This window comes from Mercenaria mercenaria, chromosome 4 (genome assembly GCF_021730395.1).
Source record: "Mercenaria mercenaria strain notata chromosome 4, MADL_Memer_1, whole genome shotgun sequence".
In the NCBI taxonomy this organism is placed as follows: domain Eukaryota; kingdom Metazoa; phylum Mollusca; class Bivalvia; order Venerida; family Veneridae; genus Mercenaria; species Mercenaria mercenaria.
The window spans coordinates 27,067,386-27,089,806 of record NC_069364.1 but is presented as its reverse complement, the minus strand read 5'-3'; the positions used below and the strand labels follow the sequence as shown (position 1 = coordinate 27,089,806).

The window sequence follows — 22,421 nt, the reverse complement described above, 5'->3', positions numbered from 1 at the left end:
TAAGAAGTTTAAAACATCTTTGGTATACATAGATTTCCACATTAGGTAGTTCAAATATTTTTTGTTAATAAACACTCCACAGGATGACACCATCCTGGCCTTCAAAAGACAGTGTAGCGTACACAGAGGGTAACGAAAGCAAGCACTTTATGCTTTATACATAACGTTTGCATTTTACTTCTTCTAATTAGGGTGCACAAATGTATCATTTGTCTTTCAGAGTTAATCTTTACTTCCTTCTTGCATGCTAAAACAATTGCACAACCATTATTGTTACAGAACGATTTCCTTGGCCAATATTGTGTGTGTATGAATTAAGCTAGTAATTGGTTCAGTAGTAAATGTTATCAGTACTAGTAATGTTTCATTTTCAAAACTGAGCAAAAACTGCATTTTATCATCTATAAATCGGTTTGTTTATTTTCAATGAGAAGTGTGTATATAAGAAGATTCGAACATTTGTTAGGGCTACAATTGACTTAAAGCTGTAGGAACAGAGATCAGTAATACAATTCCTGATATATTAGAGGATTTAAAAGCCTTGTCACATTATTCAAATACTGCAGAAACGTTTATTCAAAGCCAGGACACACTGTTAATAAAATCTGGAAAGTAGATCCCATGAAAGGATCCCATCCTCGGAAGTACCGAGACCAAGGCAAACCGCGAAAATTGCAGACTCGTTTCGATTGAGTCTGTTCATGAGCAGTAATGGAAAATGCAACACTGTCCACGCCCCCTAGCACCGGCCTAAGCAGTACTCAATCTTCAAATCTAAATGAGTTGAAATCAATGATACCGAAGGACCAGAAAATATAACAACACTGAGACGAAGTCAGGGCGATATTTTACCATCGCCACACAGCACTTAACACCCGCTGTTGTGAAGTAAATAAAATCTGGAAAGTATATCCGTCGGAAGGACCGAGAACAAGGCAAAAAGCGGAAATTGCAGCTCGATTTGATTGAGTCTGTTCATGAGCAGTAATGGAAAATGCAACACTGTAGCCCTTTATTGCTTGGTTTCACAGTTTAGGTAGGACATGGCAAGAGTGAGGGATAAGCCTTAGCAAGTGAGACCCGCTCAGACAGTGATCTACAATGGTGGCGTATGTTGAAGTTTTAATCATCAAAGATCGCATAGAGACATTGCAGTTTAGGAATGTTAAATGCTAGGTAGGTAGTGTCAAAAAAGCTGTAAGAAGACCAAAAGACCAAAAGGTATCCGGTGTGACTATAGAAAAAGAAGATTTGGGTCGTTTTAAAGGGTCATAATGCTTTTGATTAAAATGTGGCTGTCACTTCTTTTGTTATGAACACAGAATGTTTTATTTTCCTTTTAAATCCAATGTTTGAGAATTGCTTTCTTATGTATTTGTCATAGGTTTGACTATATGATAAACATTATATAAAGTACTATAAAATGCACTGTTTTGGTTAACTCACTTGTGAACTTGACTTCATAATTTCATGTGTAATATTGAAAGTAGAATCTAGCATTTTTCTAAGTATTCAGTTATGTGTAGTCTCTATTTTGATTAATAACATTATCTGTTTATTAACATAGAATAGAGATGCTTTAGAGAAAAGCGCATGTCTTCCACAACTGACCCTATGAAAAATGTCTAGTTTCTATAGATGGATTAAATGAGTGGACCCAATTAAATGGCTTGGACGAGTGGGCTCAATCAGTAATTAAAGGGCCATAATTCAAAAGTGCCTGGGCAGATTTGGCTAGTTATCGAACTTGGCTGAAGTTTTATAGTCAAACACATTTGTTCAAGTTTGGTAAAGATCGGATGAAAAATGTTCGACTTAGAGTGCGGACAAGCTTTGTTACAGACACACAGACAGACAGACAGACTGAAGTAAATCAATATGTCTCCCACACCACTGTGTGGTGGGAGACATAATCAAGAGCCTTACTGAACTTTAACCATGATGAAAATCGATGAAATGTGAAAAAAAAGCTCAATCAAAGCAGTGAAAGTGAGCTGCTTTTCACCTCCTAAGAAGTTTAAGGTAAGTAGTCTCCCTCTGCTGGCAACATTATGCTGGTTGGTTGCTTTGTGGAATCAAATTGAATAATGCGGCTCATTTTATACAACAATTTCCAACTGTGGCTGCTAGATACTATTCAGCAGTATGTTTGAAAACATACGCACGCACGCACGCACGCACGCACGCACAATTAATGTCGCGTCCCAGTCTAGCCTTCTTTTTACATGACAATGACTCTTCTCATACTGCCCCATCTAAAGTAGAACTTATTAATTCCTTCAAGCGGCAATTGTGGTAGGTCGGGAATAATTTGACGAAAATGAAAATGAAATAAAAAGATTTTTTTTAAAAGAATACGGATATTTTCCGCCCGCCCTCGTAACGACGCGTTAAAGAAAAACAAGAGCTGTCACAGGAGACAGCGCGCTCGACTATTTCAATGCTGGATAGTGAAACTGGGCACATCTGAGGAAACTAGAGCTGTCACTGGAGTGTTTAATGACTCCAATTGTGGATGAAGATATTGCACAACAGCCTGAGTCTATTTCAAAAATATCAACTTAAAGTAATAAGAGAGGTAAAGATAAAATGTATCAAAACACTATATAAGTATATCCTAAGCAAAAAGGGGCATAATTCATTAAATATTGGTGCCAGAGTTATGCAGCTTGTGTCATATAGTGTGGCTGATGATGTTGAACAACTATTTTAAACTTGAAACAAATCCATTCAGTAATTAATAACAGAGACAGAGTGAAAGTGCATCAAAACCTTAACCTAAAATTCTAAGTAAAAAGGGGGAATAATTAATGAAAAATTGGTTCCAGAGTTATGCACCTTGTGTCATATGATAAGGGTAATGATGTTGAACAATTGTTTAAGTTTGAATCAGATCCATTCAGTAATAACAGAGATAGAGGGAAAGTGCATAAAACTTTAACTTGAAATTCTAAGTAAAAAGGGGAAAAATTCATGAAAAATTGTGCCAGAGTTATGCATCTTGTGTCATATGATGTGGGTGATGATGCAGAACAACTAATTTAAGTTTGAATCAAATCCATTCAGTAATAACAGAGGTAGAGTGAAAGTGCACCAAAACTTTAACCTGAAATTCTAAGTAAAAAGGGGGAATAATTCATGAAAAAATGGTGCCAGAGTTATGCACCTTGTGTCATATGATGTCGGTGATGATGTTGAACAACTATTTTAAGTTTGAATCAAATCCATTCAGTAATAACAGAGATAGAGTGAAAGTGCATCAAAACTTTAACCTGAAAATCTAAGTGAAAAGGGGGGATAATTTATGAAATATTGGTGCCAGAGTTATGGCTCTTATGTCAGATGATGTGGATGATGATGAGGAATAAGTATTTCAAGTTTGAATCAAATCCATCAAGTAGTTACAGAGATAAGATGAAAAAAGAGAAAGTGCACCAAAACTTAAACCAAGGTGGGGATGCGGAAAGACGCCGACGCCGACGCCGACGCCGGGCGAGTAGGATAGCTCTCCTTATACTTCGTATAGTTGAGCTAATAAATGATGTTCTGTAATCGCATATCTGTTTTATGATTTTTAAATATGCTTTAATTCTATTTTCATAGACTGAGCACTCAGTAGACTTGAAACACTGCATCATCTACCGCTCTTCCCCTGCATAAAAATGCAAACGGGTATGATAACCCTAATTTGCAGATACCATCGAAAAGTATGTCACATTTGTTTTGTAATGCAGATTGTACCCAAGATTGTATCTTATTTTCAAAATATCGTTTATTCTTAAATAAGAACGTAAATGTTGAAGTCAAATCTAGCTTAATGAAACATACTCAAAATATTACTGTCGTTTTAAAAATGCATAATCATGAGCTAGGGCGGTTTGTTAAAGGCATTATGCGAATGTATCTTAGTCCTTTTAAGTTTAGACGGTTTATAACAGTGTCAATCACTGTCAATCACTTTTATTTTATCACCCCGTTCTATAGTAATTATGTCAATACTTACGTCTTTGTTACATAAACTTTATTCAAAGTTTTTTCTTTTAATTAAGGTATAGGTCCATGTTTCAGAGAAAAAAGTTCGAACGTCATCAAATCATAGAAAGAAAGCATTGTTTTACTTGAAAATTTAACAGCGTATAAAACAATTATATTATTGTACAAAACCATTGTCAATTTACTGATATATGTATTGAATTCCGGAAAGGGACTGCATGAAGGGGCCACACTTCTGGACAGTTCAGCGCCTTTAAAAACTCACCATTTTTTAAAAGCTGTTTCACGTCTTCGTTTTGATGCATTTGCAACATCGTGCGAGTGTTTAAACTTTACATAACTAGGTAAAACATCGTTTTTGACAATTGTTTACATTTTTTCTTTACAAATGGCATTCTTATTTAAAGGGGGACAACTCATTAAGAATATTTTAAGTATCCAACTCCGTGGGACAGAACAGTAAAACATGTATTGGACAGATAAGTTGTGTGTCAAGATGCTGTTCATTCGTTAAAAAATCTGTTGTTTTGTGATATACTGCTAAACCTTAATATTTTTTGTTTTTCTATTGTGATTATTCCTAAAGATATTAAAATATTTTTTTCTGTTTTTTTTTTTTTTTTGTTATCAAAAATGTATCACATTATTACGCACAATTAAATGCCTGCATGTTTGTAATTGCATGATGCTAAGGGTATGGTATGGCTCAAACATTTCAAATTGAGCACAAACAAAGTTTTATAGATGTGGAATCTGTTCAATGACGCAGATTTAACGGTTATATCTGAAGTAGTAGACACGGTATATATTTTATACTGTATGCAACAGCAAACATACTGAAAACCTTTAACGTTTAACACGGCAATTGGATACGATAAATAGATAATGTGCTTTATATTACACGGGTGGTTCTCAGTGTAAACTGGTAATTACATGTCAATCAGGAGGCCAGTAGATGATCAAACCGAAAAAAAAGAAACCGTTTTTGATGAACCTTTAACAGTTAAAAACACAGTAATTTACATTTGAAACAACAGCCAGTGTCATTTATGCACATTCAAGAAGACTGCTACTAGTCACATTAATGACGTGTTTTTAAAACTGTTATTTTAAGTGACACAAAAACCTTTTTCTCTATTGGGTTTTGTCGTTTGGTGTACTATTTATATAGGTTTTTTTTTATATATATCTGAATTTCGCTGACGATTAATCTACGTTGCCAGCATCAATGTTAAGACATAAATAAATAATAAATTAAACGTTTTGCATACTTGTGTAAGGAAATCGTCGGAAGTGCCGTTGTTGTTTCATCCGTGAGCACCGGTGTGGTGTTCGGCAGCATACTGCGCCTGCTGCCTAAAAGAGGCAAAATGCTTGTAAGATTTGCTGAATAATTATGTACTAGTACCTGTATATCTTTTGATTTAAATAGATTATAAAAGCATTGGTATAATACAAGCTAAAGATGTGAACAAAACTGATTATACAAAAGACCATCATGAACACAAAATGTCATCGCTTAGAAATGAAATGTCCAAACGTTAATTTTCCAAAGGTAATTATTTTATTTGTACAGTATATAATTAAGATTTTGATCTTTTGAATCATAGTCCGCAGGACCACCCCGTATAAAATTTGAAAATAAAGTATGTATCATATTAACAAATTTGACATGCGTTATTCGTATGAATATTATCTTGAAATCTGATTTCTTATAACACATTTCACATTTCAATGCTTTTTAGCCTTCCTATATATGTTAATAATGTATAAAACGCAGGATTTTAGCGTTTCAAATGAAATTCAAAGGCTAAAGCAACACAGGTCTGACAAAAAACAAACAAAAAAAAAACACACACAAAAAACAAACAAAAACAAAACAAAACACACACACACACACATAACATTCTTACAATAAATGTAAGATTATAGTACTTCTCAATTGAACTACAAAAGACACACTAGACATGTATTAAAACAACTTCGTCCGCGAACAAGCACAATGAAACTGGGCCTGCAACATTTTCAGTTTTGTCGTGTCGGGCAACCTGCATAGTAAATTATCTTTTGTGTTGATATCTGTGATTTGTATTTAAGTTTAGATGTTATAAAAATATCAATTTTAGAAAACTTAACGCTGTGTTTTGTCATTTCACTGAATGTTATCCTAAAATACAAACCTCACGAGCTTTTTCAAATACTTACCGTAAAACCGTTTAAAACAATGAGTTTTAGTTTCCGAAGAAAAGAAGGAATGTCATTCTTACCGTCTTCTGCATATTAAGTAACGTTGTCTCTGTGTGCAAAATGTGACGCTTTACTGGCACATTAAATTAATGTGATGGTCACAGCGAATATACTCTAATTAAGTTTTGTTCAATTTACGCCGTTCTGAAATATTTATCATCATTTTCAAATATTGTTAGTTTAAACTGCATTAATATTCTGTCATTTTTCTGAAATACGTGAACAATATTTTTTTCCTCTAGCGGCAGTGTAACAAACGGCCAATTCAAATCTAAAAGGACTTCTTTGATGAATGGGAACTAAACTTGATGTGGTATAAGATATGCATTGTTAAAGAAGTTATACATCTTTTGTTAAATACTTTGTACAAAAGTGATATCAGATATTGGAATACGTTTAACGCAAACCATTTGCCTGCTAACTTAGTTACTTCCGATAATCATATATTGTATAATTTTCAAATTTGTCAAGTTATAATATTCATAGAAAAAAATGCTCATCATCAACAACAAAAAAAGACAAAAAATGTTTTTGATGCATAATAGTATGGCTTCGTCTGCTAGTAAAAATTACCATTAACGATAAGAATTAAAAACACTTAAAGCTGTGATGTTGTACCGGTTATTAAAATAATTAAATCGTTTTGGTATTTTACAAGGACATAAAATGGCAAGTATAAGGTAAGAGGCGGTATGATAATGATATCTGATGAAACACCTGTATCTTATTTCATCTCAACCCATTGAACCTTTTAACTGATATGTAAATGTAAGAGTTTTTGCTAATTAAGACGTGGATGGCTGTAGATCTGATTTGGTTATGTCTGAATAAGAAGGCGGGCGCAGAATAAGCTATGTACGTATATGTGCCCAATTAAACGATTTCTCGTGATCGTGAAATAGATTATGAAATTAAGCAATTTTCCCTATCATAATCTTGCAGTTGCTTAGGAAATTAAAATAGGCAAGCACTGGTTCTTCCCAGGAAAGACGGCTTCCCTTCATGTTGTTTATTTTTCGGAAATTGTGTCCGTCTTTTTATGGCGGAATTAAAGTTTCTAAACCAGAAGAAAGATATTTATCTGAATGTATAAATTTTCTGTTACATGAAAACACGAATTTCGTAACACTTTAAGCTAATATAATGTTTTTTCTTAACTGTATTTTTTTTTAACAGAAATAGTATTTTATATGAATCTATTAAGTGACAAGATTTATAACGAAACTGGCCAGAGCAAAATGAACTGAACTGTAAAAGGTTATGTTATGCGATTTTTGTTAACAATTAATTGCCCGCGGTCAATGAAGGGAATTATGGATAATCGGCTAATGTAAGGAAGAAAATTTTATCAAAGGAATTATTTTTAAACAATTTATTATCAAGGGAAAGAATACTCAATATATCTCGATATTAGCTGGTCATAGATAAAAATGGTGTACGTATAAAAACCCTAAATATTTGGCTGTTTTGGTTAGTCTGATACAAACATCAAGTAATGTACTTAAAGCACGAAGGTTATTACATTCTTTGAAGGATGACACCAGCATTGGAAGATGCGTCCGACAAACAACACATAGTGCTACCTTAATAAAATTGTTAGAAAACGTGACAATATTGCAAGGTAAACTACGTGCAATATGGAACACGTTAATGATGTTTTAGCACGTTCACATATACTAATGTAAGTGGCCTTTGTAATAAGTATAGTAAAATTAAAGGAGGCCTACATATTGAAAGATATAATACAACTTGATTGGCAACATTTAAGAGAAAACACACCTTAGCAAAATGAAAAGTATATATAATAAAGACAACGCACCTCGCTTATTGAAATGAAAATAGCCTATTTAATAGGTAAAGTACAATACGTTTTGCCGGTATGAAAGTAGGCCTATAGCATAGGGATGATACGACGCTTTTGGCGATATGAAAGTTGGCCTATAGCATAGGGATGATACGACGCTTTTGGCGATATAAAAGTAGGCCTATAGCATAGGGATGATACGACACTTTTGCCGGTATGAAAGTAGGCCTATAGCATAGGGATGATACGACGCTTTTGACGATATGAAAGTAGGCCTATAGCATAGTGATGATACGACGCTTTTGACGATATGAAAGTAGGCCTATAGCATAGGGATGATACGACGCTTTTGACGATATGAAAGTAGGCGTATAGCATAGGGATGATACGACACTTTTGCCGGTATGAAAGTAGGCCTATAGCATAGGGATGATACGACGCTTTTGCCGGTATGGAAGTAGGCCTATAGCATAGGGATGATACGACGCTTTTGCCGGTATGGAAGTAGGCCTATATGATAGGGATGATACGACACTTTTGCCGGTATGAAAGTAGGCCTATAGCTTTGCCGGTATGGAAGTAGGCCTATAGCATAGGGATGATACGACACTTTTGCCGGTATGAAAGTAGGCCTATAGCTTTGCCGGTATGGAAGTAGGCCTATAGCATAGGGATGATACGACGCTTTTGCCGGTATGGAAGTAGGCCTATATGATGGGGATGATACGACACTTTTGCCGGTATGAAAGTAGGCCTATAGCATAGGGATGATACGACGCTTTTGACGATATGAAAGTAGGCCTATAGCATAGGGATGATACGACGCTTTTGCCGGTATGGAAGTAGGCCTATATGATGGGGATGATACGACACTTTTGCCGGTATGAAAGTAGGCCTATAGCATAGGGATGATACGACGCTTTTGACGATATGAAAGTAGGCCTATAGCATAGGGATGATACGACGCTTTTGCCGGTATGGAAGTAGGCCTATAGCATAGGGATGATACGACGCTTTTGACGATATGAAAGTAGGCCTATAGCATAGGGATGATACGACGCTTTTGCCGGTATGGAAGTAGGCCTATAGCATAGGGATGATACGACGCTTTTGACGATATGAAAGTAGGCCTATAGCATAGGGATGATACGACGCTTTTGCCGGTATGGAAGTAGGCCTATAGCATAGGGATGATACGACGCTTTTGGCGATATGAAAGTAGGCCTATAGCATAGGGATGATACGACGCTTTTGGCGATATAAAAGTAGGCCTATAGCATAGGGATGATACGACACTTTTGCCGGTATGAAAGTAGGCCTATAGCATAGGGATGATACGACGCTTTTGACGATATGAAAGTAGGCCTATAGCATAGGGATGATACGACGCTTTTGACGATATGAAAGTAGGCCTATAGCATAGGGATGATACGACGCTTTTGACGATATGAAAGTAGGCGTATAGCATAGGGATGATACGACGCTTTTGCCGGTATGAAAGTAGGCCTATAGCATAGGGATGATACGACGCTTTCGACGATATGAAAGTAGGCCTATAGCATAGGGATGATACGACGCTTTTGCCGGTATGGAAGTAGGCCTATATGATAGGGATGATACGACGCTTTTGCCGGTATGGAAGTAGGCCTAAATGATAGGGATGATTCGACACTTTTGCCGGTATGAAAGTAGGCCTATAGCATAGGGATGATACGACGCTTTTGACGACATGAAAGTAGGCCTATAGCATAGGGATGGTACGACGCTTTTGCCGGTATGGAAGTAGGCCTATATGATAGGGATGATACGACGCTTTTGACGACACTTTTGGTGATATGAAAATAGGCCTATAGCATAGGGATGATACGACACTTTTGGCGATATGAAAATAGGCCTATAGCATAGGGATGATACGACGCTTTTGACGATATGAAAGTAGGCCTAAAGCATAGTGATGATACGACGCTTTTGACGATATGAAAGTAGGCCTATAGCATAGGGATGATACGACGCTTTTGACGATATGAAAGTAGGCGTATAGCATAGGGATGATACGACGCTTTTGCCGGTATGAAAGTAGGCCTATAGCATAGGGATGATACGACGCTTTCGACGATATGAAAGTAGGCCTATAGCATAGGGATGATACGACGCTTTTGCCGGTATGGAAGTAGGCCTATATGATAGGGATGATACGACGCTTTTGCCGGTATGGAAGTAGGCCTAAATGATAGGGATGATTCGACACTTTTGCCGGTATGAAAGTAGGCCTATAGCATAGGGATGATACGACGCTTTTGACGACATGAAAGTAGGCCTATAGCATAGGGATGATACGACACTTTTGCCGGTATGGAAGTAGGCCTATAGCATAGGGATGATACGACACTTTTGGCGATATGAAAACAGGCCTATAGCATAGGGATGATACGACACTTTTGCCGGTATGGAAGTAGGCCTATAGCATAGGGATGATACGACACTTTTGGCGATATGAAAATAGGCCTATAGCGATATGAAAGTAGGTCTATATGATAGGGATGATACGACGCGTTTGACGATATGAAAGTAGGCCTATAGCATCGGGATGATACGACGCTTTTGGCGATATGAAAGTAGGCCTATATGATAGGGATGATACGACGCGTTTGACGATATGAAAGTAGGCCTATAGCATAGGGATGATACGACGCTTTTGGCGATATGAAAGTAGGCCTATATGATAGGGATGATACGACACTTTTGGCGATATGAAAGTAGGCCTATAGCATAGGGATGGTACGACACTTTTGGCGATATTAAAAAAAGGCCTATAGCGATATGGAAGTAGGCCTATATTATAGGGATTATACGACGCGTTTGACGATATGAAAGTAGGCCTATAGCATAGGAATGATACGACGCGTGTGGCGATATGAAAGTAGGCCTATATGATAGGGATGATACGACGCGTTTGACGATATGAAAGTAGGCCTATAGCATAGGGATGATACGACGCTTTTGGCGATATGAAAGTAGGCCTATATGATAGGTATGATACGACGCGTTTGACGATATGAAAGTAGGCCTATAGCATAGGGATGATACGACACTTTTGGCGATATGAAAATAGGCCTATAGCATAGGGATGATACGACACTTTTGGCGATATGAAAATAGGCCTATAGCGATATGAAAGTAGGCCTATATGATAGGGATGATACGACGCGTTTGACGATATGAAAGTAGGCCTATAGCATAGCGATATTATGAAGTAGGCCTATAGCGATAGGGATATCACGCTTTGACGATATGAAAGTAGGGCTATAGCATAGGGATGATACGACCTTGGCGATATGAAAGTAGGCCTATAGCATAGGGATGATACGACGCTTTTTGGGGATATGAAATAGCTATAGGCGATATGAAGTAGGCCATAGATAGATGATACGACCTTTGACGATATGAATAGGCCTATAGCATAGGATATTAGCCTTTAGCGATATGGAAGAGGCTATATGATAGGGATTACACGCGTTTGACGATATGAAAGTAGGCCTATGCATGGGATGATACGACGCTTTTGGCGATATGAAAGTAGGCCTATATGATAGGGATGATACGACGCGTTGACGATATGAAAGTAGGCCTATGCATAGGATGATCGACGCTTTGGCGATATGAAAGTAGGCCTATAGCATAGGGATGATACGACCTTTTGGCGATATGAAAATAGGCCTATAGCATGGGATGATACACCTTTGGCGATATGAAAGTAGGCCTATATGATAGGGATGATGCGACGCGTTTGACGATATGAAAGTAGGCCTATAGCATCGGGATGATACGACGCTTTTGGCGATATGAAAGTAGGCCTATATGATGGGGATGATACGACGCGTTTGACGATATGAAAGTAGGCCTATAGCATAGGGATGATACGACGCTTTTGGCGATATGAAAGTAGGCCTATATGATAGGGATGATACGACGCGTTTGACGATATGAAAGTAGGCCTATAGCATCGGGATGATACGACGCTTTTGGCGATATGAAAGTAGGCCTATATGATAGGGATGATACGACGCGTTTGACGATATGAAAGTAGGCCTATAGCATAGGGATGATACGACGCTTTTGGCGATATGAAAGTAGGCCTATATGATGGGGATGATACGACGCGTTTGACGATATGAAAGTTGGCCTATAGCATAGGGATGATACGACGATTTTGGCGATATAAAAGTAGGCCTATATGATAGGGATGATACGACGCGTTTGACGATATGAAAGTAGGCCTATAGCATAGGGAGGATACGACACTTTTGGCGATATGAAAGTAGGCCTATATGATAGGGATGATACGACGCGTTTGACGATATGAAAGTAGGCCTATAGCATAGGGATGATACGACGCTTTTGGCGATATGAAAGTAGGCCTATATGATAGGGATGATACGACGCGTTTGACGATATGAAAGTTGGCCTATAGCATAGGGATGATACGACGTTTTTGGCGATATGAAAGTAGGCCTATATGATAGGGATGATACGACGCGTTTGACGATATGAAAGTAGGCCTATAGCATAGGGAGGATACGACACTTTTGGCGATATGAAAGTAGGCCTATATGATAGGGATGATACGACGCGTTTGACGATATGAAAGTAGGCCTATAGCACAAAGATGATACGACGGTTTTGGCGATATGAAAGTAGGCCTATATGATAGGGATGATACGACGCGTTTGACGATATGAAATTAGGCCTATAGCATAGGGATAATACGATGTTTTTGACGGTATGAAAGTAGGTCTATATGATATGGATGATACGACGCGTTTGACGATATGAAAGTAGGTCTATATGATAGGGATTATACGACGCGTTTGACGATATGAAAGTAGGTCTATATGATAGGGATAATAGGACGCGTTTGACAAGATGAAAGTAGGTCTATATAATAGGGATGATACGACACTTTTGACGATATGAAAGTAGGTCTATATGATAGGGATGATACGACGCGTTTGACGATATGAAAGTAGGTCTATATAATAGGGATGATACGACACTTTTGGCGATATGAAAGTAGGTCTATATGATAGGGATGATACGACGCGTATGACGATATGAAAGTAGGTCTATATAATAGGGATGATACGACACTTTTGGCGATATGAAAGTAGGTCTATATGATAGGGAAGATACGACGCGTTTGACGAGATGAAAGTAGATCTATATAATAGGGATGATACGACACTTTTGGCGATATGAAAGTAGGTCTATATGATAGGGATGATACGACGCGTTTGACGATATGAAAGTAGGTCTATATAATATGGATGGTACGACGCTTTTGACGCCTTCATTTTTATTTAACAGTTCTATCATTGTAGGTTTTAAATATATATATATAACTAGTTAGCAAAAATCAACGACATCATCGAACTGTATTTAATAATGAGGCAATATTCACGGTTGTTTAATTGTTGGCTATTATTCTCGAATATTGCAACTCGCGATTTTAAAATATTTTGAGTATTACTTTTTATCGTGTCCGAAAACACAACACACACATTTCGTAAATACGCCGAAAACAAGGCTACTATCAAATACATGAAATCGCTAAAAATTCTACACAAAATGTACCAAATCAGCTTTTTAATATTCTAAAAGAAATGTTTTTTCGCCTTGTCATAAGTACGTATACTTTTGCACAATCGTTTCATTTCTCTATTTATGACACTTTTATACATATCAAATTAAGCCACTGGGGATTATTTTTAATTCTAGTATAATTTGTAAATTTCTTCCATTTGGATGGCAAAATCTTATGGGATATATATTTCTCTATTATTTCGCAAGAACGTGTAGTCATCTTGAGGACTTCAATGAACGTAATCAATATATTACAGATAATCTTCTTCAATAAGGCTACCGTTATTATAAATTACGTAAATGCCTTGATACATTTTACTATTGTAATTTAGATTTAGTTTTTAACTATAAAAGTAATTTAAAGGCACTTCCTCGAGAAGGTATATTAAAACCTAGGGATGTGGTTTACAAACTTCAAAAGATTTTAGATCACTATATGTTTGGTGTTCAGCCCTTTTTCAGGTGAACGCTACGCTTTCCTCTTTGATTGTGTCAATTGACATACGGAACAGGTGGAGGCCTCTATGACAGGTAGTTCTTAAATTCGACCGGGACTGAGCTATTTTGATTTCTGTCTTCTAGCATGTTTCGTCGTTTCCCCTGTTGCTCTGTCTTCTGTAAATACATTGAGTTCACGCGTTTTAGGTTCATAAGAATTGCTTTTTATATAAATATACAAGAGCATTTTAGTGTTTTACACAACATGCCTTCGGTTGTCATTGCGTATGTTCGGGTTTCTCCTGGCGGGGAAACAATTATTTACACCGTCCCGTGACTCTGGAACATGGTGGGGTAAGAGAGATGTTAGGTGCACCATAAACCGATTTAAGATCCCCATTGGTAGTTTTGCCATTGACCGTTCCAAAGCAGTGCACCACTGTGTTCCTTTGTTTGTTCGTTTTGTCTAATGGTGTTTGCTTTCTGTGAGAGTTTGTGAATTGGTCTTGTGCGCGTCCGCGTGCCGAGTTGGCTTTTTGAGAGGCTGCGGTTTTTGGAACGTGGCTTTCCCTGTTAGATATTTATCCTTGTTTAAAGCTAAAACGCATTGCAAATCCATGAATAATATGATATTTTAGTACGTTTACACGTGGATAAACCACATAGGGACATAGTCATTGGAAATCCATGAATCGATGATTTGTAAGATTTGCAAGAAGTCTCAATACAGTTTGTTCCCATCTAAACGCACAAAATAACCTTCATTTCATATATTTTCATTTTGATGAGTATAAAAAATGAGGCTAAATATCAATAAAATTGTGAGTTGCCTTTCATAGAAGTCCAGTTCCTGATTTTCATTATTTTGTGGTCTCGATTAGGTTTTGATCTTTACGATCAGAAAATTGATAGAAGCAGTAATTTAAAGTTCTTTTTGAAACTTTGGTGTCCACTTTTTAAAGAAATCTTTTTGACCGACAGAATTTAAGCATGATGTTCTTTTTTCTGAAAGACGTTAAATCGCGAGTGCAGTTTCGCGGGAAGGGCGACCCTTAATATTATAGCACCAAGTTTGCTAATGCGCAAATTACCACTTTTTCTATGTAAACGTATTGTGGATGTTAATACTGCAATTTATGGGCTACAGAAAAGAGAAGACTTGAAGGCATAAAACAGAGCAATGAAGAGACTTCGACATATACCGTTTTAGAATAGAAAGGAGCCGAGCCATGGGAAAACCAACATAGTGGCTTTGCGACCAGCATGGATCCAGACCAGCCTGCGCATCCGCGCAGTCTGGTTAGGATCCAAGCTGTTCGCTAACAGTTTCTCTGATTGCAATAGGCTTTGAAAGCGAACAGCATGGATCCTGACCAGACTGTCTGGATCCATGCTGGTCGCAAAGCCGCTATGTTGGTTTTCTCATGGCACGGCTCAAATATACATATACTAATAGCACGTGATTTGTATTGGTTGTATCTGTGTTTCTGTCGTTAAAAATGTCAGAACCAATGATAAAATAGTTTTAGTTTTAATACACGCTTTAAGTGTCTAACAACAGACCGTACTAGAAGTATTTCAAGCAAAAAATGTTTCGTTCCAAAGTAATCTGACATTTTTATCTATGTTAAATTGTAATTCTGGTATCCTTGGCAGTCATACCAACAGGACTTTCAGACCATTGAATTAATATATATCTCTTGTACATTTTCTTACTGGCTATACACAGCTCAAATTCGCAGGGTAAACTTTTTGGAGAATAACATATGAATGTCATTTATCACGAATAGGTGTTTATAATTCACCCAGGTGTTCTTTTGAAATCTTCAGTATTCTTTCCCATTGAAATAAAATAAAAACTCACTAAATGCTCGTTAATTATGTATCATTTCAAATAACAGTTTAATTATATTCACTGAAGAAGCATTCTGTGAAAAACCTGGTACTAAAAGACATGGTGACATATACAGATAACATCACAAATTTTGTAACGTATTTATCTCTGTTCTGAATTTATAGTGCAAAACGAGTTTAAGGTGAATATCGTCTTTTCAAAATATCATTTTTCCTAAACGCATAAATTATCATTTTTGTAAGGATTAGAATCAACATACTAGTTATTGAAACGCGTAAATCAAAATTCGACAAAAATATAATGATTTGTTGTGGGATATCAGTCAAAGCATTATGTTGAATAACATAAATTAATTGCAATTTGTAAATGTACACCAATTACCTTTTAGTAGCCTATGGTTCTATTGTTACAGAAAGAAATTTTGTAATACAGCAGACGTTTCTAGGAGTTCAATTCACTTGTGTTTTAAACTTTCTTCATATTTTCTTTTCATTCAAAAAATAGTATTCATTTAAGAACAAACGATATACTACCATAATGTCTAAATTATTTTCACGGCTTATGTAATAATAGTAGGCAAAATTTATTGATTTAAAGTTGAAAACGACGGTACACTAAAAAGTAGTGGTGGGGAGAATAACTGTTATATATATTCGATAACACACATATGTAATTGTATAAGAATATTTTAAATATTTTAGTCAGTTTATGAATAGGGTCACGGTAAATATAATAAATGATATTTCATATATTACTCAAAGGGTGGCACTTAATGGTTGCGTAATAATATGTTAACCGGTAGGAGGGTAGACGATCAAAATGTAAAGTAATCCTATCCCTTCCCATCTCTATTCATTCTAAATAATTCTAAAGCGGCTTTTATATCCACCACCCGACACCTTGGTCTTTAGTCTAGTTTGAACGTGTATTTCATGGCGATCTCGTCCTTTTGTAAAATTCCCACAATACAATCCAATCAACGTTTTGCTTTTACACCACGTGTACAAACTATTTCCGCATTGGATAAAACATTGAATGCATATTAAAATCATATACTCAGCATTAACAAAGTAATAAGTCAATAATAACAACTCATTTATATTTCTCATGCTACTGACTGAAAGATCCAGTGGTAACACAATCAATCGAAACATATAAAAGTATAACTATAGACAACATATGATAAGAGCTACAAATGAAAAAGGCAAATGTAACAGTCAAAATCTTTTGTTGAAGATTGTATTTTCGGTTTGGGAGAGGCAATAAAAATACATTAGAGCAACGCTTTAGATAACGTCGACGTCACATATGAAAGGTTTTTTCAACCAAAAATTCATACCTTTATAATTGGGAATCCTGGTCTATTTATTTATCATTTGCATTTGACTTTCAAGGATATGTAGTTTTCACTATCGACGGAGTCCGAGACCTCCATGGTCGAGCTGCTAAGGTCACCAATTTCAAAGCATATTACATTACGTTACTGTTTCTGTTGTGAAATTAAAGACTTATGCTCAATTAAGACTGTTGTCGACTTATAATGTATGCTGCAAGGACAGTTTAGAATATTTAGCTGAATATATATGTCAGGTCAGTACTTGACGTCTTTTATGCAAGCAAATATTGCAATGAAGTAAAGAGGATCAGTTTTCATTCTTTGCAAACGGCACCTCTAAGGCGCCGCTGCTGTTGTTTGTTCCTGTGGCGCCGGGGTCGTTGTCGTCGGCCTACGGCATACTCCTCTCGTTGCTAAAAAGATTGCAAAAATGCGTTACACATTAGGCAATAAAGTAGTAACATGGTAATTGTTTTAATATGGAGCCTATATCAGAGAGTAAAAGCAATACAGTATGAGAGAAAATGAAGATAAACAACACCCCCAGTATTTTCATAAGGTAAAATGAATAAATTTGATCTAAATATTTTCAAATTAAATGATGAAATAAATAAATCATTTCTTTAAACAGTTAAACAGGAATTCTAATGAACACTTAATGTAAACGAAGATCCTTTAGAAACATAAAACGCGGCTTTTTACATTAATTGTAAGTTATAAAATACAACTTTGATCATTTCACATCAAATCTGATGCACAAAAAAAGTTTTAATACCTTACTATCGAACTTGTACAAAATTATGCCAATATATTTGAATAAACCCTTCCATAGTTTATAAGCATGACACATAAATATATGAGCCGCGCCATGAGAAAACCAACATAGTGGCTTTGCGACCAGCATAGATCCAGACCAGATTGCGCATCCGCGCAGTCTGGTTAGGATCCATGCTGTTCGCTTTCAAAGCATATAGCAATTAGAGAAACCGTTAGCGAACAGCATGGATCCTGACCAGACTGCGCTGGTCGCAAAGCCACTATGTTTGTTTTCTCATGGCTCGGCTCAATTATATCTTTCAAACTAAATTTAAAACTAGCAGCAATGGACAGCACACTATGAACATAACTCAGCTTAAAGATCATATTTTACCTTCCGTATAACGAATCACGATGAGACAAACTAACATCAGAATGAAATATAGCTGCACAAGCATCGTTGACCAGAACATTGTGGTTGCCTTCAATGGATGCAACTGAATAAATGTATACCAATATCGCTGCGGTTTGACTACAACAATTTGGTACTGAAACATAAAACATCGATGATAGATTACGAATAAATAGCGAGATTATGATTTGTAACATGTTCACAGGGTATATAATTACACACACATTCCATTAAAATACACGCACTTATTAGTTATTTATATTTATTATGTTAACTACAGTGTTTCTTATAATATTTGTAATATTACATTCTGGAATAACTGATGAGATTTACATTACATTTCCTAAAAAAACAAACTGGAAACGTTTTTGTTTTTATCAGTACACATTTATACTTCAAAAGACCCATAACTATCGTACTGGATTGTATAGATAACTGAAACTAATTGACTTTTAAGAGTTTTAAGTAACACATTTATCGTGAATAAAGTCTCAGAGTTGAAACTGTTTGAGGGATTTTTTTCTCTATACATTTGCGACCGAAACGTTACATTTATTCAATTTATTAATTTCACCTTAAAACAAAAGCCAAAACAAACCAGTAGGCATTTTGTTGATCTGCCAAAATTCAACATTGTCTGACATTTTATAAGATATTGCTTTTAATTACTGAAACGAACGAACGATTCTTTTCATGTTTTGATTTTCAAGAAATATATGAACATGATTGCATATCAATTTATATCTTTTCCAGGATGATTTTACAACAATACTTTAGATGCTCTCTCCTTCTTTAACAAAAAATGTAACCGATAATTCAACAATACTTACTACACTATGTTTCCGTATGTAAACACCAACTTGAAATTAATCCGATTTATTTTTATACATCCTTCTGTAAATTATTATTTTACTAAAATTGTCAAACATTACAAAAAAATAATATAGCGATCAGATCAAAACAAAATTTTGATTAAATAATCACACAATTTATTTCTCTGACGTTTTCTGTTAACTTATTTTTGATAAGCTGACGCATAATAGTTACCTTTCAAAGTGCCTCTCTATCAAATAATTTTTCACATATTTTGCACTTATTCCTGTGCTTTTGTAGCGCTAATATTTACTTTAATGCACAACATCTCATTCAATGATAATATTTTACCCGCCCTCCACTGTCAGTCAACCACACTACACCTGTTTTTTCTTTTTATCTTAAACCCGATTAAGATACAACCCGCTGATTTTGGAAACAAATACCACTGCCAATGAATAGGATGTGAAACCATACGTACCACCGAATAATTTACTCATACAAATAAATTAAAGAACTTTTCATAGTTTACGCAAACGATTGAAAAAATAACATGTGTATGTGTCTATGTTTAACATATTGTTAGGATGAATTAAGAGCTATATTAAATTAATAAATAAATATGTACATAAAACAGGACAGAAAAGGTTGCATATTGCCAACCTGAGAAATGCTACAACACCCTATGCATTAGGCGAAGGTTTTTTTTATATAATGTTTCAAAGTTTTACAGTATTGCATATAAGTCGGTGTTGTTTGTTTCATTATCCCCAAAATTATGTCCTAAGATATTACAAAACGGAAAGGTTAACAGTAAGAACCGTCAATATTAACTGTAGCATTCAAAATAATTGCCTGTTGGTCTATGAGAAAATAACATTGAATGTTAATTTTATTTACAATATGACTTCTTTTATATAATATTTGAAGAAAAATCCGGGGAAAAAGTACAACAAAGAAAATTGTTTTAAATAATTCGAAGGGGACCACTATAAATATATGAAAGCTTTTTCGTGGAAATATATGTTGCATTTTCAAGCAAATGACATAGAAAAATAGTTTATAAATTAAACAAAGCTTCTATCCCATCCTACAATTCATCAACACAGATATATAGCAAATAGTTAGTGCAAGTTAAAGTATGAAATTTTTACACTTTTAGACACTTTTAGACAAATATATATCAAAATAGATTATTTAAGTTAAAACATATGAATGCTTTGCTTTTGTCTTTTTCCTTTGCCTATCAGGTGCTGCTCAGTTTGGCCAGTAATTTCTCTTCTGATATTTTTCTCACTGAAAAGGTGTAAGCAAAAAACTTAATTAAGAAAAAATCTATAGCAAAATAGTGCTGTAACACTATTTATGCTTGATGGGCGGTTATACGTCGGGCGTAGTAATTGCACGAGGGCGCAGCCTTAGTGAAATTATTTGTACGACGTATTACGGATAAAATATGATAGCGTTCTTTCTTGGTCGCAACAAAAAAATTGACGTCACCGCACGTTAACGTGACACCATTCTAGCGTAAGCGTGTTTTAAAAGACACAAACATATTAGAATGTAATATAATATCAGCGCATAAAAGATGTTGTTGCAAATAACTACATAAATAAATTAATTGTGATATTTATGTAATTTTGTGAATGATTAACGTGCTCGTATTATGATTACTCCTCCCGTCTCAGTGCCACAAGAACGATGAGGCATGCTATTGCAGCTGCTTCAGTTGACAAGTTGCATTTTTCGTCGTAGCTGTTTAACATGGATTTTGACCTATATTCCTCAGTAATCGGGGCTCGGAACAGGTGTGCGCTTATTTATTTATTATTTATTTATTACTGTCTTAAATTTTATTGAATATCAGAATGCACACATTAAACAGAGAATATTCAGTAGTTTTGTTACCATGATCGCAAGAGAAATCGAAAGTAAACTTGTACCCCCGTTGCGTACCTCGCTTACAGAAGGATAAGTGGTACCTGGTTATTGTCCCCGGTTTCAAACGTACGAGGATTCAGATGACCGGCAAATTTATGTTCCTCGTGAAAGTAAAGCAGAAAATTTAACAATACTTTGTTACTGTAATTCCCAACCTGCAAATGATCAACTGACTTCAACTTGAACTTTTGCTCCAAGTTTTATTTACACTGAGAACTTAATCGAGTAATTGTAATTCTGGGTGTCACAAGTGATTCAAAAGCTGCTAGGGTTTTATTTTTATTCAGGTATTCAGCTGCATTATTCTTTTCTGCTTTTAAAACACGGTTTAGGTACATGGTTTTCGCTTTAAGAACTGATTTTAAATCTCGCTTTCAGATGTTTTATCCCTTGCATATATGTCGCCTTAAGAATGAATGAAATGCCTAGACAGAAAATTACAGAAAGGACGATTTAGATACATCAGTCAATTGCCAAGGTGAACACTAACTGTATGTGGGTCGAGATATTGTGCTAGTGGGTTACTTTTGGGGGATTCTGACCAAACACTAAAATATGTCAGGATCAGCACGTCATATCATTTTGACCTTTCTTCATGGAAATGATACTCATTGATCATTTCTATGCCATTTGCCTTTTTAAAGACATTTCTTTTTACTATATTGTAGTTATATTGTAACACCTTGAACAATGGGGACTTACCATTTTCTTTTTTTCTTGATCCCAGTCAATGTTGGCTGTGGTTTAAATTGTCTCTGCGACATTCACTTGTAAGATGAAAGTAACGAAACACAGAACTGTACACATATGTGTTGATCTACATAATACGACCGACCAATCCCACATTATAGACTCCCATGTTCGTTTAGATCTTATCCGAACTTTGTTTACTTTTTGGAAGGACATCTGTTTTGACTGACTCACATATAATCCTGATTTTAAATCATTTTCCACGATGCGAATCACTATAGCTTTAGCACAATCGATCTAAAGTATGTAATTGTTTGACCATCTTGGTCACTCAAGTTCTGAAACAATACGCTTAAGGGCACTTTTTGCTTGTCCTGAGCATGGATTATATTGATGTAAGCACATTTTAACATAAAGCTGAAGTAATTTTGATATTCATTTAGAAGATTTGAAGGAACATTTATTTTTATATTAACTTTTCAAGTGAATTTAATGC

The 22,421-nt window shown here is 35.7% G+C and overlaps 1 long non-coding RNA gene across 4 annotated transcripts; it reads right to left on the bottom strand.

Moving 5' to 3' along the window:
* Positions 1 to 17,062: 17,062 nt before the first annotated feature.
* On the bottom strand, positions 17,063 to 19,682 carry LOC123553277 (uncharacterized). Of its 4 annotated transcripts, none has more exons than XR_008370533.1 (3): positions 19,529 to 19,682; positions 18,464 to 18,617; positions 17,063 to 17,726 (listed from the first exon to the last, which is right to left on the bottom strand). It is a non-coding gene; the product is annotated as an uncharacterized LOC123553277 (long non-coding RNA). The 4 variants fall into 4 exon arrangements; XR_006686692.2 differs by having other exon boundaries at positions 18,464 to 18,601; positions 19,529 to 19,673; XR_008370534.1 differs by lacking the exon at positions 19,529 to 19,682 and adding an exon at positions 19,312 to 19,522.
* Positions 19,683 to 22,421: the final 2,739 nt, after the last annotated feature.